Source organism: Symphalangus syndactylus, chromosome 1 (assembly GCF_028878055.3).
Source record: "Symphalangus syndactylus isolate Jambi chromosome 1, NHGRI_mSymSyn1-v2.1_pri, whole genome shotgun sequence".
In the NCBI taxonomy this organism is placed as follows: domain Eukaryota; kingdom Metazoa; phylum Chordata; class Mammalia; order Primates; family Hylobatidae; genus Symphalangus; species Symphalangus syndactylus.
Window position 1 is genome coordinate 86,305,428 of NC_072423.2, and position 22,128 is coordinate 86,327,555.

General features: G+C 42.6%; 1 protein-coding gene and 1 pseudogene across 20 annotated transcripts in view; one reads left to right on the forward strand and one right to left on the reverse strand.

Moving 5' to 3' along the window:
• CTNND1 (catenin delta 1) overlaps positions 1–22,128 on the forward strand; it is a 75,836-nt gene that overhangs the window by 11,635 nt on the left and 42,073 nt on the right. For 4 of the 20 annotated variants that reach the window (XM_063624004.1, XM_063625204.1, XM_055281494.2 and 1 more), the window contains exon 1: positions 5,714–5,963. The exons of 14 other annotated variants lie outside the window; for them this stretch is intronic. The gene's annotated coding sequence lies outside the window, so the exon portion shown is untranslated. Of the gene's footprint in view, positions 1–5,713; positions 6,037–22,128 lie in introns of those variants that run through there. 2 more of the 20 variants (XM_055276389.2, XM_055282339.2) reach the window with 2 other exon arrangements.
• LOC129463587 (large ribosomal subunit protein uL15-like) lies at positions 18,887–19,404 on the reverse strand (annotated as a pseudogene).

Sequence of the window (22,128 nt, forward strand, 5' to 3'; positions counted from 1 at the left end):
ATGGCTCATTGCAGCCCAAACTTCTCAGGGTCAAGTGATCCTCCCACCTCAGCCTCCTGAGTAGCTGGGACTACAGGCACACGCCACCACATGTGGCTAAAGATGTCAATTTAAATGTCACCTCTCCAGAGAGTTTGCACCTGACATCCAATCTGGGGCAAGCCACAAGTCATTCCCATCAATCTGTTTCAAATCTACATATTGATCCATCTGACTTTTATTAATCCTCTCATTCTTTCCTAGAGAAAGAATTCTTTCGTATTCTCTGTGAGAACAGGAAACCTGTCTAATCTTGTTATCTTTGACTTCTGGTGGAGTACCTGGCTCACAGTAGGTGCTCAACCCAAGGGGAACTAGTCTTTTTATTTTCTATTAATTGATTGTGAACAGTTTTTCCCTCAGTCAGTGTGTATTAATGCTTATTATACTTTATTTTGAGATAGCCATTTTGGATTATTTATTGATTTATTGAGGGAGACAGGGTCTTGCTCTGTCATCCAGGTTGGAATGCAATGGCATGATCACAGATCACCATAGCCTCAACCTCCCAGGCTCAAGTGATCCTCCCACTTCAGCCTCCCAAGTAGCTGGAACCACAGGCTTGCGCCACCACGCCTGGCTAATTTTTAATTTTTTGTAGAGACAGGTATCCTGTTTCAGATAAATTTAAATTTTTTTTTTTTTTTTTTTTGAGACGGAGTCTCGCTCTGTCGCCCAGGCTGGAGTGCAGTGGCGCGATCTCGGCTCACTGCAAGCTCCGCCTCCCGGGTTCACGCCATTCTCCTGCCTCAGCCTCTCCAAGTAGCTGGGACTACAGGCGCCCGCCACCACGCCCGGCTCATTTTTTGTATTTTTAGTAGAGACGGGGTTTCACCGTGGTCTCGATCTCCTGACCTCGTGATCCGCCCGCCTCGGCCTCCCAAAGTGCCGGGATTACAAGCGTGAGCCACCGCGCCCGGCCTTAAATTTAAATTTTAACATCTTTTTCACCACTAAGTTATCTTTTTTGATTTGTATATAATTCTATTTTATTTTATTATTTATTTTTTGAGATGGAGTCTCTGTCACCCAGACTGGAGTGCAGTGGTGCAATTTTGGCCCACTGCAACCTCTACCTCCTGGTTCAAGAGATTCTCCTGCCTCAGCCTCCCAAGTAGATGGGATTACAGGCGCGTGCCACCCCACTCGGCTAATTTTTGTGTTTTTAGTAGAGAAGGGGTTTCACCATGTTGGCCAGGTTGGTCTCGAACTCCTGACCTCAAGTGATCCACCTGCCTTGGCCTCCCAAAGTGCTGGGATTACAGGCATGAGCCATCACGCCTGGCCTATTTTAAATGTTCATTAATTTTAAATACCTTGACCAGGAATATATAACTAGCAAGCTAAGAGACTTTATTCACTCATTTAGTTGTTGCTAAATATGAGATACAAGGTTGAGCTCTGGGGATAGACCATGAACAAGAAAGACACTATTCATGGAGCTTATCTTTTTTTTTTTTTTTTTTTTTTTTGAGACAGAGTCTTACCCTGTCACCCAGACTGGAGTGCAATGGTGCAATCTTGGCCCACTGCAACCTCTACCTCTTGGGTTCAAGGGATTCTCCTGCCTCAGGCTCCTGAGTAGCTGGGATTACAGGTGGTGCACACCCAGCTAATTTTTTGTATCTTTAGTAGAGACAGGGTTTCACCATGTTGACCAGGCTGGTCTTGAACTTCTGAACTCGTGATCTGCCCACCTCAGCCTCCCAAAGTGCTGGGATTACAGGCGTGAGCCACTGCGCCCAGCCCGTGGAGCTTATCTTCTTTTTTTTCTTCTTTTTTTTTTTTTTTTTTTTTTTGAGATGGAGTCTCGCTCTGTTGCCCAGGCTGGAATGCAGTGGCGTGATCTCGGCTCACTGCAAGCACCGCCTCCCGGGTTCACACCATTCTCCTGCCTCAGCCTCCCAAGTAGCTGGGACTACAGGAACCCACCACCACGTCTGGCTAATTTTTTGTACTTTTTAGTAGAGACGGAGTTTCACTGTGTTACCCAGGATGGTCTCGATCTCCTGACCTCGTGATCTGCCCACCTCGGCCTCCCAAAGTGCTGGGATTACAGGCGTGAGCCACCGCGCCCGGCCTGGAGCTTATCTTCTGATGGGGGAGACAAAAGTATACATACACACAAATGAAAACAAAAGAAAAAAGAAGACAAAATACTTGCAAGTTGTGAGCAGTGATGTGAAGGAAACAAACAAGACCAATCTGTCTGTAGAAAATCATGTAACATTCTAGTATGTGGCTCTGATCTTGGAACCAATGAATCAACAAACATTTTTGGGCTGGTTGTTTTCCTTTGGTGATTATCTTTGGCTTTTGAACTTGCTATGGAGAACTAGGAATTGATGGGGAATAGAGGTAGAAAATGTGATAAAATAAAAGGAGAAGATTTTTAGGTAATGAGGCTTAAAGGCTGTTCATATCTTTGTTATAATGTATTCATTTTCAGCTGTAGTTTGTTTAAAGCCCATCAAACAAGTGCTGTAATACGTGTTTGGTTTTTCAACACTTCTGAGGAAAGTCCTTTTTGGCCACTATAGACCAAATATAGGTCCATGAGACTATAGACCATATATAAGGGAGTGGATAATGACTACATCAGCATGATTAAAAGCACATTCATGCTGAGGAGTTGAATTCCAGTTTAGCTAGGTAAAGAAAGGTCAGATTATGGTTGATAATGTGTTACTTTAATGTACTGAATGAATAAATGTGGTGCCTTCAAAGCAGATGATAGTCCCCTACCATCCCAGTCAACATACAGTAGTCCTGTTTCTAGGATTTCTCTTGACCTTTATCTTGACCATAGTGTAATGTAATAGAAAGAGCATGGGCTGTGGAGTGAGATTGGTGAGGGTTCATTTAGCCAGATGAGATCAGGCAAATTTCTTCACCTTGTTGGACCTTGATTTCCTCATCTGTAGAATGGTCGTAGTACTATTTCTGTGGTCATGTTTTAGAAGTTTGAAGTAATGAGCTCAAAATACCTCTTACATGGTAGACACTTCATCATTGGTTGCTATTATTGGGCAGTGGCTCACCACCGCAGGTTTTTGGGCAGAGTAGTTACTGAATAATAAAAATAATGATAATGCATTCTTAGTATAGTATATTCTTATACTATATGCCATACAGTAAGAACTTTTTTTTTGTTTTGAACCGGAGTCTCACTCTGTTGCCCAGGCTGTAGTGCAGTGACACGAGCTCAGCTCACTCCCTCCCGGGTTCAAGCGATTTTCCCACCTCAGCATCCTGGGTAGCTGGGACTACAGGTGTGCTCCACCACGCCTGGCTAATTTTTGTATTTTTAGTAGAGACGGGATTTTGCTCTGTTGGCTAGGCTGGTCTGGAACTCCGGAGCTCAGGTGATCCGCCTGCCTCAGCCTCCCAAAGTGCCGGGATTACAGGCTTAAACTACAGCGCCTGGCCCAAAGAACTTTTTGTGTATTTTAATTCTCACAACAGTCTTGTGAGAGAGATACAGTTATCTCCATTTTATAGTTAAGGAAACTGTGGTTCAGATTACTTAATTTGGGTCAAGGTCACATAATAGTACATATATTTGAGTAAGTGTACTTACTTGCAGAGGTGGAGTTTGAAGCTAGGCAGTTTGTGAAAACCTATACTCTTAAGGTTTCATATTTCTTTTTTTTTTTTTGAGACGGAGTCTTGCTTTGTCACCTACACTAGAGTGCAATGGCATGATCTCGGCTCACTGCAACCTCCACCTCTTGCGTTCAAGCAATTCTCCTGCCTCAGGCTCCCGAGTAGTTGGGATTACAGGTGCCCACCACCACACCTGGCTAATTTTTGTATTTTTCGTAGAGATGGGGTTTCGCCATGTTGGGTCAGGCTGGTCTCGAACTTTTGACCTAAGGTGATCCACCCACCTCGGCCTCCCAAAGCTCTGGGATTACAGGTGTGTGAGCCACTGTGCCCAGCCAAGTTTTCATATTTCTATTCTAGATCATGAAAACTTCATGAAGACTCACTTGGCAGCAGTCTATAGGATAAGTTTTAGATCAGTAAGAAAGAAGAAGGAAATCTTTGATTCATCATTGTCTTTGTTTTAGTAATCAGGAAATAACCATAAAATGCTAATCTTTGTCAAGCATGTTAAAAAAAAAATTCAGCCTCTGTCCATTATGGTCTAACAGTTTAAAAATATGTCCTAACTCAGAAAAATAATACCCCAATAATCCTTTATTTAGGTCAAATGTAAAAAGAGAATGTATGAACTAGATCATCTTAAGCTTGAAGTTCACAAAGAAATAAAATGTTCTTTTTTTTTTTTTTTTGAGACAGAGTTTCGCTCTTGTTGCCCAGGCTGTAGTGCAATGGCACAATCTCAGCTCACCACAACCTCCACCTCCTGGGTTCAAGCAATTCTCCTGCCCCAGCCTCCCGAGTAGCTGGGATTACAGGCATGTACCACCATGCCCAGCTAATTTTGTATTTTTAGTAGAGACGGGGTTTCTCCATGTTGGTCAGGCTGGTCTCGAACTCCCGACCTCAGGTGATCCATCCACCTCGGCCTCCCAAAATGCTGGGATTACAGGCATGAGCCACCGCGCCCGGCATAAAATGTTCTTGACATGAGATTTACTTTCTTTACCTATGCTGTTACTCCCTCTAAATATATTGCTTGTTTATTGGATTTCATTTCCTCTTCCCAACAAACCCACATTATTTTGTTAAAGAAGACAGTGATTTTCTTTAACAGCCTAGTGGATTCTGCTTCCTTCTAATTCAAAGCATAGAGACTAAAAACTGTTAACAAGTCTAGGCATTAAAAAAAAAAAAAAAAAAGAGCTCTAGATGGGGCGTGATGGCTCACGCCTGTAATCCCAGCACTTTGGGAGGCCGAGGCGGGTGGATCACCTGAGGTCAGGAGTTCGAGACCAGCCTGACCAACATAGAGAAACTAAAACATAGAGACTAAAGTCTCTACTAAAAATACAAAATTAGCCGGGCATGGTGGCACATGCCTGTAATCCCAGCTACTCGGGAGGCTGAGGCAGGAGAATCGCTTGAACTTGGGAGGCGGAGGTTGCGGTGAGCTGAGATCACGCCATTGTACTCCAGCCTGGGCTCGAAACTCCATCTCAAAAAAAAAAAAAAAAAATAGCTCTAATGCAATTAATCCAAAACAGTGAAACTGAGTTTACCTCAGATATCCCCTACCATCCCAGTCAACATATAGTAGTCCTGTTTCTAGGATTTCTCTCTCCTTTCTTTCTCGTCTTCCTTTAGGGAAATGCTTTGGGGTAGGAAGCAACAAACCAAACAGCAGCAGGCAAGTAAAATCAGCTCTCTTCTATTTCCCCACTTGGATAGTACGGAAGAGGGAGCAAGAACTCATCATCAAAGAGAACTGAGACTTAGGCGTGCCATTCTAAAAAGCCCTTGTTCCTTGTCTCCCTTGCCTCCCCCGCCCCCCTCAGCTCTGCAGTAATTCCTCAGCGATTGTACAGTCTCTCCACTTTAAATATAAATATATAAATATAAATATATATGTATAAACTTCCCCCTGTGTCTTTCTCTCCTCCTCTCTTTTTTTAATTTTCTATAATAAAGTTTCCTATTGGATAAGGTCAACTCCCTGATTTATGCCTGGCTCCTATTGGAAGCTCACAGGGGCTGACATCACTTAGGAAAGCGAAGGGGGTAGGGCTGCCAGATCAGTTTGTCACCACCCAGGCTCCCTTGCCTTTGGCTGGGTGCAACTTCCATTTTAGGTGTTGGATCTGAGGGGGGAAAAAAAAGAGAGAGGGAGAGAGAGAGAAAGAAGAGCAGGAAAGATCCTGAAAGGAGGAAGAGGTGGCGAAAAATCAACTGCCGTGCTGGATTTGTCTTTCTCAGCACCTTGGCGAAGCCTTGGGTTTCTTTCTTAAAGGACTGGTTTTTAGAACTCCACATTTGAGGTGTGTGGCTTTTGAAGAAAATATATGTACTGACGGGAAAAGGAGGATAAGCAAGTCGAATTTTTGTCTTACGGTAACCGGAGGGAATTAAAAAACGGGAGAGAGTCTGTTATGCTGATGAATAACTTTTAAGCAATTATTTTTCTTTCTACTTTCAGTACTTTGGCGGGGGAGATTTTGGTATTTTATTATATTTAAAAAGGTAAAATATACAAGACCTAGAAACAAACTTCTAGGTCTCTTTAATACAGGAAGCTGAATAGATCCAGAGGGGTAAGAGCAGGTTTGAAAATTTACATTTTGGTATGTTCTTTGATTTTATTTATTTTTCTGGACTAAGCTAACATATTTCTGTTTTCAGAGCCCAAATCAAAAGTTCGTTTTTTGGCATGTTGCATGTGGGTTGGGAAAGGAATTTGTCCGTGTCGGAACCCAGTTATACAGATGGTTCTTCATATGTTTCAAACTTTTTTTTTCTTTTTTCATTGGATTTGTGGAAGTGGAAAGTTGCAGGGAGCTTTGCAGTGTAAATGGCATTGTTTTTCCCCCAGAGAGTTTGAACGGCCCGTATCGGTTTCAGCCCTGCTGTTCCTGGGTGGATCCCTCTTACTTTTCCAGGTGCGGTGGGTGGGAGCCTCATTCTCCTGCTAGATGTAGTCTCCCTGCTTTGGCTTATAAAAGAAAACAAATGGAACCATGTTAACTGAATTGCCATCTCCTTCTTCCTTCTAAACTACCTTTGATAGCAAAGATTTGTGGAGGTGTTTGTTAAATCTACAAATACGATAACGTTTGGTTTATGTGTTTAAAGGGATAAGGAACTTCTAATCATGCTTTTTATTTCACCTGAGTAAAGTGGCAACACACCTGAAAATATTTTCAGCTTTTTTCACTCTGAAAGGGCCATGGGTGGAATAAAATTAGGTTTAGAAAAACCATTTATACAAAGTTTAGTGTTTAAAATACATTTCAGAAAACACAAGGGAGATTTTTATTTTTAAACCAAACTGAAAGTTGTTTTTTGGAGTTGAGTTTATTGTTTAGTTAATTTACCATGAAATCTGAAATCTCTTAGAGCTGAAGGCCCGTGACTGTGCTTTCATATCTTATATTTAATCTTAAGATTTGTTTTGTTTTTGCAAATACATTCTTGCAAAAGTACGGATTCTAGATAATTATATAGCCAACTCATCAGTAGCTGAAAAACTAGGGTATTCTTTTCTCTTTTTGAAAATGTGAATCCGCCTGAAAATTATAGATGCTGTCCTAATTGTAACAAGATGGGCTTTAGTGTGTAAGCTGCTCATTAGCTTTAAACTGGTATGCATCTTTAATAATCTGATTTCGTTCCCCCCCACCCCCCTGCCACAAATTTTAAGACTAGACTTCCTTGAATTTCTTTTCTAGAATGAGGGTATTTCTTGAAAGGTGATTTCATCCTTGTGAAGTTGTGGCTTCAGGAGGAAACAGAACTTTGCTCCTCCTTCAAATACAATCTAGGCAAAGGCTGCAGGAAATTTTTGATGTCTGGATCTCTTAATTATAACAAGTACAGTTAAAAAGAAAGAAAAAAATACAATGTGTATAGGCTGTTGGGCTGTAGTTCTTGTTTAATATTTTCCAAATTTTCTTTCAAATATTCTGTCTGCCTTGACTCCAGCCTGGGGAGGTTTCTTGGATCTTTAGAGTGTTGGTCATGTTGCTTTCAGATTGTCTGTTTCCCACTCAACCTTTAGGGGGAGGGATGAGGGAATCTGAAGGAGGAGTACAAAGGCAGTTTGAAAATAGGTTCTGGATGACTGAGTGGTGGTGATTTGGGTCTAGCTTTAAATAGTGGGCTTTGTGTAGCTGAAGTGAGCATCCTAGTTAACCTAGTGTCCAGGACTATTTCCACGAACTAAGGTGTTGTTTTGACTGGTGTGTAGTACAGAGCCTTTGGGGTGATAACATGGAAGATTTGTCTTTTACCTCACCTCCACTGGTTCTTTCAGGAATTATAAGGGATGCAGATGAGTAAATCTTCCATTTTTAAAATTTTCTTGTTTTGCTCCTTGTCTTGGTTTTGGGGTAAAAAATGATGACAGGTAAGTGTGAGCTGTTCAGATTTTTCTTTCCTTGTTTGCCTCCTATGTACGGTTGGTTTCTTTGTTATGTGAGTAAGGTAGTGGTCTGTGTTCCAGATTGAGGGGTGGGGGGCGGTTCTCTTTTAGGTGGTTGGAGTTCTAGTACCTTTCTCAGGGTTCCAGCATGTTCTCTGAGCTAGGGTAAAATTGAGACTATTGGAGATATTAACAAAAAGAAAAGCACTAAGTAATTACAATCCAGCCTTAGGTTTATGAAGTAGTTGCTCTCTAGGGATGAATGAGATAGGATGGATGCAAATAAATTAAGCATAGATCACTATCAATTGGAATAACAAAATGATTAGCTTTGTATAATTTATCTCCTTCTATTTTGGTACCCTGTTAGTAACTGCCAAGGCCCTCATTCCCCCCTACCTCCCCACACCTTGTTTTTAGTGTATTCTAAGCATTTTGCTTAAACTATTAATTTCCCACCACTGGTTTTTTTGTTTGTTTGTTTTGTGTTTTAAGGAATTTGACCCTCAGAGAAGCTGAGGTTTGGTGAAAATCTCACTGCCTGTAAATGGTTGAGGCCAGGATTAACCCTGGTCTGACTAACTACAAAGTCCATGGGCTTAACCACTAATATACTGCCATTCTCCAGAGAGAATGGAAACAACAGCTCGAACTAAAATGAGCCCTTGCTAGAGGCAGGAGTGTTTCATCTTGGCACAGGGGCAGTACTCACTTAAATTTCCAACCCCCTCCAACTCCCCACTACCCCTGTTGGGATAATGTATGCAAAAGATCTATTTTCCATAGAGCCCATGGGGAGCTGGATGTGCTAGAATGGATATTATTTTAATCTTTAGAACGAGAATCTTTCCATATCCATATGCCCACCAATGCTGTCCTAATTTCTTAAACTTCCTGGAATTGTGTCACACGTTGTTTGATTATCAGTAAAATTTCTTCTTCCAGAGAATTTTTAGGTATGCGGTTTGGAATGATAGGATATCATCAACTTGCAGGGACAGGCTTGTAGGAGGTAGTTCAGATATTCTTGTCTTTCCCTCTAGACTATGAGCAGCTTGGGTGTAGGTACTGTCTTTGTATCTTTTTAGCACCTGTCTTAGTATCTGGTACATACTGAGGTGCTCAGTAAGCCTTGGTTAAATAAGGCATTTGATGAGAATCAGTGAGGGACTGATTTGTGGGGAAGGCTTGAAAGGAAGCAAAACAACATAGATTAATCAAATTGCAATGTACTGTTGCAACTTTTACTGTAGTCTGTAGTTTTAACCTTTTATGCATCTCCTCCCTTAATTTTTTTTTTTTTTTTTTTGAGATGGGGTCTTGCTCTTGTCATCCAGGCTGGAGTGCAGTGGTGAAATCATGGCTCACTGCAGCCTCAAACTCCTGGGCTCAAGTGGTGCTCCCACCTCAGTCTTCTGAGTAGCTAGGACTATGGGTGCACAGCACTATGCTTGGCTAATTTTTGTATATTTTTGTGGAGATGGGGTCTCTCTATGTAGTCCAGGCTGGTCTCAAACACCTGGGCTCAAGCCATCCTCCTACCTCGGCCTCCCAAAGTGCTGGGATTATAGGTGTGCCCCACCACACCTGGCCCTCCCTTATATTTTTAAGCAAAGTTTCTAGAGATAATGGAGGATTTTAAATTTTAGCTTTTCTTTAATCCTGTTCCTTTCTTGGCAAGTGGTACAAAGAACAGTATAAAAAGTAAGGATCTGGCCTGGTGCGGTGGCTCACACCTGTGATCCCAGCAGTTTGGGAGGTCCAGGTGGGTGGATCGCTGGGCAACATGGTGAAGCCTCCTCTTTACAAAAAATACAAAAATTAGCTGGGCGTGGTGGCACGTGCCTGTAGTCCCAGCTACTGGGGAGGCTGAGGTGGGAGGACAGCTTGAGCCTTGGAGGTGGAGGTTGCAGCAAGCCGAGATCATGCCACTGCCCGCCAGACTGGGTTTGCAGAGCCAGATCCTATCTCAAAAAAAAAAAAAAATAAATAAATAATAAGCATCCTAGTCCATTCATTTCATAATGAACTTCAACACTGAAAACCTTAAATGTTGCCATTTTCTAGGGGAGAGTATATTAAGACATCAGCAGAAAAGTACTGCTTTCAGCCCTGGTTGGAGGTGAATGGTTTCTGTGCTTGTTAATAAAAACATTAAGAGCTTGGGATGATAGTTTTGAACATCCGTGTTTCAAAGAAAGTATGTTTGGATATCAGTGTATTTTTTAAATCACTGCTTTAGCCACAAAACTTTAGATTTTGTTCATGTATTGGGAAGCTTATGAGTTTAAGAACCGAAATTAGTTTTCTTGGGTAATTTAAAAGGTATTAACAAGGAACTTGCCTACAGGAGTGAACTGTAGGTAATAAGGATGTGAATAACTACAAATATTCTTTCATGTTCTCTTCCCTCAAAGAAGGGTTAAATGCCACACAAAGCTGAAGTGGAGATTGCTCTGCCTAAACTATGCAGCTGCCTCCAAGGTTTCCAATAGAGCATTGATGTGGCCTGGCAGGGAGATTGTAAGAAGGCAAGAACAACTGCTCTGGTTAGAACTAATGAGGAGAAAATTAGGATATGGATTGACTTGTATTTAATTGTTTAATGTATTTTTTGAAAGTAATTTTTTTCCCTAATTCTACTTGGAATTGCATGTTATTATTAAATATTAAGCATTGAGAATGGGGCCTAAATTTACCATTTTATTCAGGGATAGTGTTCCCTGTTTTTAGGGCCACTTCTTCTCCAGCGAGCCCTTCAATTTGATTGGTGTGGTGTGGGCAATTTAGATCAGGCATATAGTGGGGGGATTATAAAGAGGCAAAGAATTTTCTTATCTTTTTTTTTTTTTTTTTTTTTGAGATGGAGTCTTGCTGTGTTTCCAGGCTGGAGTGCAGTGGCATGATCTCGGCTCACTGCAACCTCCGCCTCCCAGATTCAAGCGATTCTCCTGCCTCAGCTTCCCAAGTAGCTGGGACTACAGGTGCGTGCCACCACGCCCCGCTAATTTTTTGTATTTTTAGTAGGGATGGGTTTCACCATTTTTGCCAGGTTGGTCTCCAACTCCTGACTTCATGATCCGCCCGCCTTGGCCTCCCAGAGTGCTGGGATTACAGTCTTGAGCCACTGCGCCTGGCCAGAATTTTATCTTAAAGTCTTCTTTGCTGGTCAGCAATAGGTAATTTGGTCATGACTTTCACAAAACATGTCCCAGGTTGGTTGATGTGATGTGATGACAAAAGCACTTCTCAACTTTTTATTTCAAACTTGCAGGAAAGTTGCTCTAGCACAGTAACTCCGGTATACCCTTCATTTGCCTAGGTATCATTTGTTAACATGTAGCCACAAATGCTTTATTCTATATTTTTTGGTCAATATGCTAACCAAAAAGGGAATTTCCAATCTGAGACTTCCACAATATGGTGAGGCAAGGCAGCATAATAAGAGTATGGATGGGGAGCTAGACTGCCACGGAGGAACCATGTAACCTAGGGCAAATTGCTTAATCTCTCTCTGCCTTGGCCTCCTTGTCTGTAAAATGGGGATAATATTAACCATCTTATAGGATTGTCGTGACACTTAAGTTATTTAATGTATGTGAACTTTACAGAGTAATGCACAGCTCCTAGTAATGTCTTGCGTTTGTTATTAAATGGATGCTTCAAAGAACTCAAATTTCGTTTGTTAAACTAATGCCCTTGAAGATCTTTTTTTTTTTTTTTTGAGACGGAGTCTTGCTCTGTCTCCCAGGCTGGAGTGTGGTGGTGCAATCTTTGCTTGCTGCAACCTCTGCCTCCCGGGTTCAAGCGATTCTCCTGCCTCAGCCTCCGGAGTAGCTGGGACTACAGGTGCCTGCCACCACGCCCGGCTGATTTTTGTATTTTTAGTAGAGGGGGGGTTTCACTGTATTGGCCAGGCTGGTCTCGAACTCCTGACCTCAAATGATCCACCCACCTCGGCCTCCCAAAGTGCTGGGATTACAGGCGTGAGCCACCATGCCTGTCCGAAGGTCTCTTAAAACCTGAGAATCTGTGGTAGATGTAGGTGCTTGCATTACAGAATATATGGGCTTCCTGAGTGGGTAAAGCTAACTTTTAAATTTTTTAAATGGGAAAAAATTATTTTTAGTAGTAGGTAATATTGGAGAGTTGTGTGGGTGAAGTTCAAAACAACAGTAGTATGAGAATGGATAACTTTAGTAAAGTGAAGTGTTAGTGGGAGGAAGATAAACAGAATGATTTGTGGACATCATTTTTTTTTTTTTTTTTTTTTTTTTTTTTTTGAGACAGCTCTGTCGCCCAGGCTGGAGTGCAGTGGTGCGATCTCGGCTCACTGCAAGCTCTGCCTCCTGGGTTCACGCCATTCTCCTGCCTCAGCCTCCCTAGTAGCTGGGACTACAGGCGCCCACCACCACGCCTAGCTAAGTTTTTGTATTTTTAATAGAGACGGGATTTCACTGTGTTAGCCAGGATAATCTTGATCTCCTGACCTCATGATCCGCCCACCTTGACCTCCCAAAGTGCTGGGATTACAGGCGTGAGCCACCGAGCCCAGCCAGACATCATTCTGTACTTGCAACCCTTATTTGTGGACATTTATAAAACTGACATGAGTTCATGAATGCTTCCTGTGAGAAGTGTGCTTCTAAGAAAGGAGTCAGCTTTTATATGTGGAAAAGCCAAGCTGTGGTCTGTGGGAAATACATATGTGTTAGATGCAACCTTGCCTAGAAACTTGCAGGTTTATTCCAGCCTAGGAATTTTCCTTCTCTTTTCTTCCCTTTTCTTCATACTTAGGAACCCATGAAACCAGTGTTCTAAATAGTACTTAAGCCAATTTCTTTGAATAATTTTTTTTTTTTTTTACATTTTTATTTTAAAAATGAGACAGAGGCTGGGCGCGGTGGCTCACACCTGTAATCCCAGCACTTTGGGAGGCTGAGGCAGGCGGATCACTTGAGGTCAGGAGTTCGAGACCAGCCTGGCCAACATGGTGAAAACCTGTCTCTACTAAAGATACAAAAAAAAAAAAAAATTATCTGGGCATGGTGGTGCATGCCTGTAATCCCAGCTACTCGGGAGGCTGAGGCAGGAGAATCACTTGAACCTGGGACCCGGGAGCCAGAGGTTGCAGTGAGCCGATATCATGTCATTGCACCCTAGCCTGGGCGACAGGGTGAGACTCCGTCTCAAAAAAAAAAAAAAAAAAGACAGATTCTTGGTATGCTGCCCTGTCGTCAACTCCTGGGCTCAAGTGATTCTCCTGCTTCAGCCCCTGGAGTAGCTGGGACTACAGGCACACACCACCTTGCCTGGCTATTTAAGCTAATTTCTTTTGGCACCCTGTAGCCTCCCACATTCAGTTCCTCACATTTATTTTACCTACAATTTCTTCTACCAATTCTCCTGTATTTTCTCCTTTTCTTTTGCTTTCCTGTTCTCTGTGGTGTCTTCCTTTGTCTCTCTTTGCCTCCTCTTGCCTCCCCTATCTTTTTTTTCTTTTACGTTGGGTTTCCTTTTTTTCCCCTTAGGTTTTCCCTTAGGTCTTCATGGGCATTGCTTTGCCTCGTTAACAGTTAATATAAAGAAGTATTTCTGGTTCTTGTACCCATGTGCTAAAGGTACAACTGTTAGGATACCACTTCATTTCAGTTAGATCTAGTTTAGGCATACAATTGTAATCCAAGAAGACTGATCTCTTCTAGTGATTCAGATTGGTTTTATCTTTGATTTTGAGATTTCATCCGCATTTCTTGATTAATTACTCATTTTGGTTTAGTTGACAGTTGAGCAAAAAAGTTACTTTCTCCAGAGTAAATCATGTTTTATTTGTGCTATGTTGTTCTATATTGTAGTGCAGTAGCATATTAGGAGGTATCTTTGTGGAGTGAAAAGATTTTTGTTACATGGTCGGGCGCGGTGGCTCACACCTGTAATCCTAGCACTTTGGGAGGCTGAGGCGGGCTGATCAGGAGGTCAAGAGATTGAGACCATCCTGGCCAACGTGGTGAAACCCTGTCTCTACTAAAATTTCAAAAATTAGCTGGGCGTGGTGGCACGTGCCTGTAGTCCCAGCTCCTCGGGAGGCTGAGGCAGGAGAATCACTTGAATGCAGGAGGCAGAGGTTGCAATGAGCTGAAATTGCACCACTGCACTCCAGCCTGGCAAGAGAGTGAGACTCCGTCTCAAAAAAAAAAAAAAAAAAAAGATTTGTGTTTTAGAAAGCTCCTATTTTAAGAAACTAAAATATATTCTCATGGTTGAGGACATAAGACATTGTTATAGAAACTAGGTCAACTTCTCAATACCTTTATCAAAGCACCTGCAGTTCCCATTTCATTGCAAGTGAAGTAAATCTCATTGAAATAAAGTAGCTGGTGTATATTCAGTACACTTTTAAAATAGCCTATTTTAAAAGAGAAATTGGTGCCAATCTGATTTCTTTCCTGCTTTGTTGGAATGGGGGAAGTTCTGTAACCTCATTGCTGTTCTGCTCTCCATTGACTACTTTGTTAAGTGGGGCACAGTTGGCCTCTTGGATGTCTACCCTGCTGAAGGTCAGCCAAATAGGCAGGTAAGGCTACCTAGGCCTCTTCATAGGCCTAACTAAGATCACAGTTGGAAAAAAAAAAGTATAGAAAAAGAAGACAAAGTTGGTTTATTTTTTCTAAAATTTAACTTTTTGTATTCATTGAAGAAGGAAGTAAAACATCTCCATTCAAAAGAAATTTGAGAGTCTGTTGTATGCCATACACTGAAGTACAACAATAAAAAAAATAGACCTACTGCTTGTTCTCAAAGAGCTTACATTCTAGTTGTGAGAGACAAATAATAAGCAAGTAAATATGTAGTATGTCAGAGTGTGATATTATTATTGAGAAAAAAGTAAAGTAGAATGAGTAGTATGGAGGAAAAGAAGTCCCAGGGTGGGAGTGAGGTTATTTTATATAGAGTAGTCAGGGAGGGTCTCATGTGTAAGGTATGTTTGAGAGAGACCGAGAGAAATGGAGGATGAAATCATGTAGATATGAGGAGTAGGAAGTGCAAAGGCCCTGAGGCTGGTTATTGCCAGTGAACAAAAGAGATTGAGGGGAGGGAAGGAGAAGTAAGAGACCTGTCCAGAGAGGTCCAATGGGAATATATTTTGGGGGAAGGGGAATGATGTAGGGTCTTGTTGTGTATTATATTGTACAAAGAAAAATTATCTCTAAACCCCAGAGACAACGGCTGTTACTGAATTTTTATGTCTTTCTTGTAACTTGAGGTAGCACCCGACCCAACCTCCGTATTTCTCCTATTGTGGACTCTCCATGAAAATATATTTAGCAGATAATTTGCATAGTAGCAGATTTTGCATAGGTTGATTACCCTTGTCTTAGAGAATGATAATAATAAGGCAGCTACTTAGGATAAGCTGATATGTTTTTGTGAAGTGGGATCAAAATTTTTCTTTGTCTTTTTTTTTTTTTTTTTTGATACAAGGTCTGTCTCTGTGCGGTGTTATAATCTCAGCTCAGTGCAGCCTCTGCCTCCCACGCTCAAGCCATCCTCCCACCTCAGCCTCCTGAGTAGCTGGGACTATAGGCGTGCACTACTACACCCAGCTAAGTTTTGTATTTATTTATTTTTTTTGTAAAGACAAGGTTTTGCCCTGTTGCCCAGGCTGGTCTCAAACTTTTGAGTTCAAGCGATCTGCCTGCCTCGGCCTCCCAAACTGCTGGGATTACAGGTGTGAGCTACTGTGCCCGGCCCCCAAATTTTTCTTTCCAAGAGAAATACTGTATGCTTCTCCATCTTCTTATCTACCTAGTCAGTTTTTTTTTTTTTTTTTTTTTGAGACGGAGTCTCGCTCTGTTGCCCAGGCTGGCGTGCAGTGCTGCGATCTCGGCTCACTGCCAGCTCTGCCTCCCAGGGTCACGCTATTCTCCTGCCTCAGCCTCCCGAGTAGCTGAGACTACAGGCGCCCGCTACCACACCCGGCTAATTTTTTGTATTTTTTGTAGAGACGGGGTTTCACCATGTTAGCCAGGATGGTCTCGATCTCCTGACCTCGTCATCCACCTGCCTCAGCCTCTCAAAATGTTGGGATTACAGGCGTGAGCCACCGCGCCCGGCCTACCTAGTCAGTTTTCTATGAGCAGGGGTGACAGCCTAGACCTGTACAGTTTCCTTTTGAGGACAAAATTTATTGGTTTGGTTTATGTGCTTTTGACCAAATAGGCTTGCCCCACTTGTCTGCTGCTTCTCCTTTTGCTCATTTGACCAAAAAGCTCCTGTTTCCCCATGCCCTGATTGTTGAGAATTCATGGCTTTGAGGACCCCTTTATAGGTCGCCATATCAGTATTTCTGTTTTGCACATCGGGAGAGATGATTATCCCTGAAACTAACTTTCCTTATGTTTGTTTAGGCATTAGAGGTTATTAAAGCACATCCTGAGCCACTTTACCTAGTTGACTTTGGAGTTGAGGAAGAAGCACCAACTATTTATTGATTTGATGTTCTGTGGCAACCCCATATACGAAAGTAAAAGGATATTTGATTGAGTACCTATGTCTTGAATCACCCACTGTTACTTTCCCTCTTAAGATTTCTGGTTTAGCTGGTCTGTCCCTCAGTGAGTCTCTGTCTCGTTCTCTCTCTCTCTCTCTCTCTGTCTCCGTCTCCTCTCTCTCTCCCTCACCCTCTTTCTTTCTCTTTCTCTCACCCCTCTCCTCCTCTCTCTTTGGAGTTTTTAGCCCTGGCTCTTAACCTGGTTACCCTCTGTTCTTTCCTTTAATTATGCTTACCTCATTGTCATCTGGTTACTTAATATTAGGGATGACCTCAACCAAGAAACTTTTTTTCTTCCCATCTCCTCCTTTGGTCAGGTAACTGTATCATCTTGCATGGGAAATAATCCAGGCAATCAGAGATTACCCAAAATTTTGAAATTGTTTTAAACAACTGGTTAATATGTATTACTTCATTATATATAGATGGTGTGAGATGTTTGTGGTTGTTTTGAGAGTTTTTTGAGATAGAGCTTTGCTCTGTCATCCAGGCTGGAGTGCAGTGGCATGATCATAATTTATTGCAGCCTTGACTTCCCAGGCTCAAATGATCCTCCCATCTCTGCCTCCATCACACCTGGCTAATTTTTGTATTTTTTGTAGAGACATGGTCTCTGTATGTTGTCCAGGCTGGTCTTGAACTCCTGGGCTCAAGTGATCCTCCTCCTTTGGCCTCCCAAAGTGCAGTAATTACAGGCATGAGTCACTGTGGCCAGCCTGAGAGTACCTGAGAGTATGTTTTTTTTTTTTTGAGATGGAGTTTAAGTTCATCTTGCCCAGGCTGGTGCAATGGCACGATCTCGGCTCACTGCAACCTCCACCTCCCAGGTTCAAGTGATTCTCCTCTCTCAGCCTCCCGAGTAGCTGGGATTACGGGTGCATGCCACCATGCCTGGGTATGTCTTTTTTTTTTTTTTTTTTAATTTTTTTTTGGCCAGGTGCAGCGGCTTACATCTGTAATCCCAGCACTTTGGGAAGCTGAGGTGGGCGGATCGCTTGAGGTCAGGAGTTAGAGACCAGCCTGGCCAACATAGCAAAACCTTGTCTCTACTAAAAAAAATATAAAAATTAGCCAGGCGTGGTGGTGCATACTTGTAATTCCATATACTCAGGAGGCCAAGGCAGGAGAATGGCTTGAACCCTGGAGGCAGAGGTTGCATTGAGATTGCACTATTGCATTCCAGCCTGGGCAACAGAGCGAGACTCCGTCTCAAAAAACAAAACAATTTTTTTTTGGTTTTGTTTTAAATGTACCTTTATTGTTTGACTTTGGGATCTAGGAGAGAGTATGTCTTTTAATGCCATTCTTCTTTACTGAGTCTTCAGTGACACATGTTTACATGTGGGAATATTTCACTTTTTAGTTCTTTTAAAGACCTTTTGCTACTCGCTTGCTTTTACTCAAACCAGAAGTTAAAGTGGCTTGCATAAGTGTCAGAGGTAACCACTTGGATCCAGAGTTTCTGGTTCTCTCTCTTTTGTCAAGGGGTTTAGAATTATCTAGGGTCTTTAATGGTAGATTTAAGACTTTGGAGTTCTTTTGGGATAGAATATGCAACCAGGTTTTGAAAATTTGGCATAGCTCTTTGTTCCTTGAAGGCCATCTAAGATGTTTTAAACATAATTGGGTTCTCCAATCTGCAGTGTACAGAGGGATATCCTACAACGTAGCAACTTGGGATTCCAGAGAAGATGGTGCTGGCAAGTGAGACAGTTCTTCCTTCTAGGTTCTAAGTCTACAGTACAGGAGTTAGGACTGTGCCATTCCAGCCATCCTTATATTTAGATTCATGCTTTCAAAGAGCCTCTAATCTAGACTGAATAATGATCTGAGCCGTCTGGTGAGCAGTAAAACTGGCCCAAATAATGTATTTTATAACCAGTGCCCTTTTAGCAAGAAAGTCAGTGGGTTGTTAGGGATAGGCCACTACAGTGGTTCACAACAGGCCATAAGAGTCTATGAGGGTTTTTTTTTTTTTTTCAGATGGAGTCTTACTCTGTTGCCTAGGCTGGAGTGCAGTGGTGCGATCTTGGCTCACTGCAACCTCCGCCTCCCAGGTTCAAGTGATTCTCGTGCCTCAGCCTCCTGAGTAGCTGGATTACAGGCGTGTGCCACCATACCTGGCTAATTTTTGTATTTTTAGTAGAGGTGGGGTTTTGCCATGTTGGCCAGGCTGGTCTCGAACTCCTGACCTCAGGTGATCTGCCTGCCTCAGCCTCCCAAAGTGCTGGGATTACAGGTGTGAGCCACCGTGCCCAGCCTATGTGGTTTTTTTTTTTTTTTTGGAAAAAGTAGTTAGCATTTAATGAAACTCCCTCCATGTGGCTTCAAGCCACCAGGACACAGGCCCCCCAAACACTCTTAATCTTCTCCTCAGCTCTTCTGCTGAAGAATTTGGCCTTCACGATGACAGGCTGCTTTGGGAGCTTTCCCTTTCCCAGAACTTTGTAGTAGCCCGATCACACCACATCAATGATGGGAGCAGCCCCAGTCTTGTTTTTAGCAGCATTCACCCGTGTCTGTTCACTGACCAAAGTCCACAATTTGTCAAGGTTGACAGTTGGACAGAAGCTCTGGTTCCTCTTTAAGTGGTAATGCTTCATACCAACTTTCCCAAAGTAGCCTGGGTGGTATTTGTCGAAGTTGATCCGGTGGTGATGCAGACCACTAGCATTACCGCGGCCTCCGGGATGCTTCTGGTGCTTGCCTATGCGGCCGTGGCCGTGGCTCACGTGGCCCCGAAGTTTCCGGGTCTTCCTCAGTCTGGATGGCATGTTGGCAGCCCAGACGAAAAAGCGGGTTTTTTTTTTTTTTTTTTAAAAACATGAATTCCCAGACTTCCCTGTAGAAACTGACGTAGAGGGGGGATTTAATTTTTTCAAAAAGCTCCCTAGGTGATTCTGATCATTCACGTTTGAGGATCACAAAACCTGAATATTTGAATTAAGCTACATGTATATGTTATTTCTCAGGTGGATGGTTATTTAGTTAAGGTGAGAAGTAGAGCCAGGCACGGTGGCCTGTGCCTTTGGTCCCAGCTACTTAGGAAGCTAAGGAGGGACTTGAGCCCAGGAATTTGACACCAGCTTGGGCAATATAGGGAGACCCCATCTCGAAAAAAAAAAAAAAGAGCACACACACACACAAAAACAAAAGTACAGAAGATGGTTTATTGTAGTAGACATGACGAGAAGGTCGTTAATTTTAAGTGAAGTGATTTACCTCTGTGTCCTGTATTGTTTTGGAATTAAAGATGTTACCTGTTGATTTAGGGGTTATGCCAACACTTAGCATGGTATGGAGGACTCGCCTGTTGGGAGGAAGGGAAACCTTTAGACTGTATCTGTGGTTTTAAATTGTGGAACAAATTCAGGAGAGGATGTTAGCATTGAAACTTAGCTGGACAATTTGTTTAAAACTGGACAGGAAGGGCCAATGTTACTTCCTGTCTGAAAAGGAAGTGCTGGCTTCCTTCCTTTCCTCCTTGGTTAACTCTGGCCAACTTGGAATATGGGTGGGGGAGGGGCTGGTTATGTTAGTAATCGTGTTACCACTAATATTCGTGTATAGCCGCTTAAGGTTTACTCTTTTCCTTACTTGAAACATGTAGATGGGTGCTGTGTGTGCTCCTGTCTCCTTGTTCTTATATGGGAGCCCTGTACTAGGTTTGGATTTAGTCTGGGAAGCCTAATCTCTCCGACGTTACTTTTACATTCAACCTTATATACACCTCCCTTGTATTTTCTGACATTTGAAAATACACCAAGGAGTTGGAGGGAAGAAACTGAAACTCATTTGACATGGAGTGGGGTAAGTTGTGGAAAGGAGAACATAATTGGGCAGAGGGGAGTGGATGACAGAGGTTTCTTATTTCTGAATTGAGCCAAGAAAGCATTCCTTCTAAGTGGGGCCAGTTGGCACTGTTACTGCTATTTTAGGCCAGGCTTCTCCTTCCTACTGACCAGTCAATTGTATTAAGTGTTTGATGTGAGTTTGAACTGAGGTTTCAGGAGGGGAGGGAGCGAGGGAGGGTGGTGGTGGAAACAGCTGGTGCCTTCATCAAGCTATCTCAATTACTCTTCTTTTCAGAGTGTTTGGGGGTGGGGGTTGGTGGCACAGGAATTAGATGTGTGTTAGCAGAGTCTCAGCAAGTCTTATGTAGTGGGTTTGAATTCTCAGGCACTCTTAATGCTATGTGGGATGTTGGCTAGTTGGAATGTAGCTAAACCTTTCCCAGTCACATTCTTTCTTCTGCCTCCCCTCCCTGTAATTCTTTCAGCGTTGGGCCTGCTTTGGAGAGAGAAGGGTGTGGGAAGTTAGACAGCAAAACAGATTCATCCTTCCTACCCATTGAGTATTCAGCTTAGGTCTTGGGCCCTCCAGAGGCTTTCTTCGTATCCATTCATTATTCCTTTAGTTGGGCTTTCTAAATATGTCTGCAAAGATACAATTAGAACTGGGACCTCTGGTGAAGTTAAGTTGAATTGTAATCAGTTGGCTATACTTGTCTTCTTCCCTCCCTCACACCCCAGGATTACTATATTTCTGAGTCAGCACTCCTTTTCTGTCTCACCTGCTCAATTTGATGCAGAGAACTTGCCAAGCATCCTTTTGGATTAGCAGCATTGATGTGGGTGTGTTCAGTTCTCTGCCTGGGGTGTGTCTTTTACAACTTTTTTTTTTTTTTGGTATCTCAGAAAACTCTCCCCTGCTCAAAGCTACTATTTTTATCTACTTTAATATATCTACTTCACACTGTGGTACTTAATTAACTCATTTATTTGGCCTGGGCTGTGCATGAGGAAGAATTGGATAAGAATACTAACAGTCATAACTAATTGTTCAGTATTCTTGAGAGATAAAGGGAGTTAGTCTGATTCCATGCCAAGTAAGAGACTGTTAACTTTTTTTGTGTATGCTTCAGTGATAGGGTTTGCAATGGCTGGGCTCTGCTGCTGAAGTTCCATAGTGTTGCTAAATATTCTTTTCTATCCAACCCTAGAATGGCTATTGTGTATATTACTGCCCTACCCTTGCCACCTGGTCATACCAGATCCAGATAAGGATTAAATCCTTCTTTTTTTGGTCACCCAGGCTGAAGTGCAGTGGCATGATCTCAGCTCACTGCAACCTCTGCCTCCCGGGCTCAAGTGATTGCCCTGCTTTAGCCACCTGGAGTAGCTGGGATTACAGGTGTGCACCACCATGCCCGGCAAATTTTTTTATTTTTAGTAGAGATGGGGTTTCACCATGTTGGCCAGCTGGTCTCGAACTCCTGACCTCCAGTGGTTTGCCTGCCTCGGCCTCCCAAAGTGCTGGGATTACAGGCTTGAGCCACTGTGCCACGCCAAGGACTAAATCCTTCTAAGTTGTCTGTTTTAGACTTAGTTCCTTTGTATCATGTGCTGCTTTAGACCAGGGTCGGTCCATACTACTTCTAGCAGATCTAAGAAGATGAGAGGAATCTAGGAAAAATAAAGGGAAAAGAAAAGACGAAAAGTGATAGCATATTACT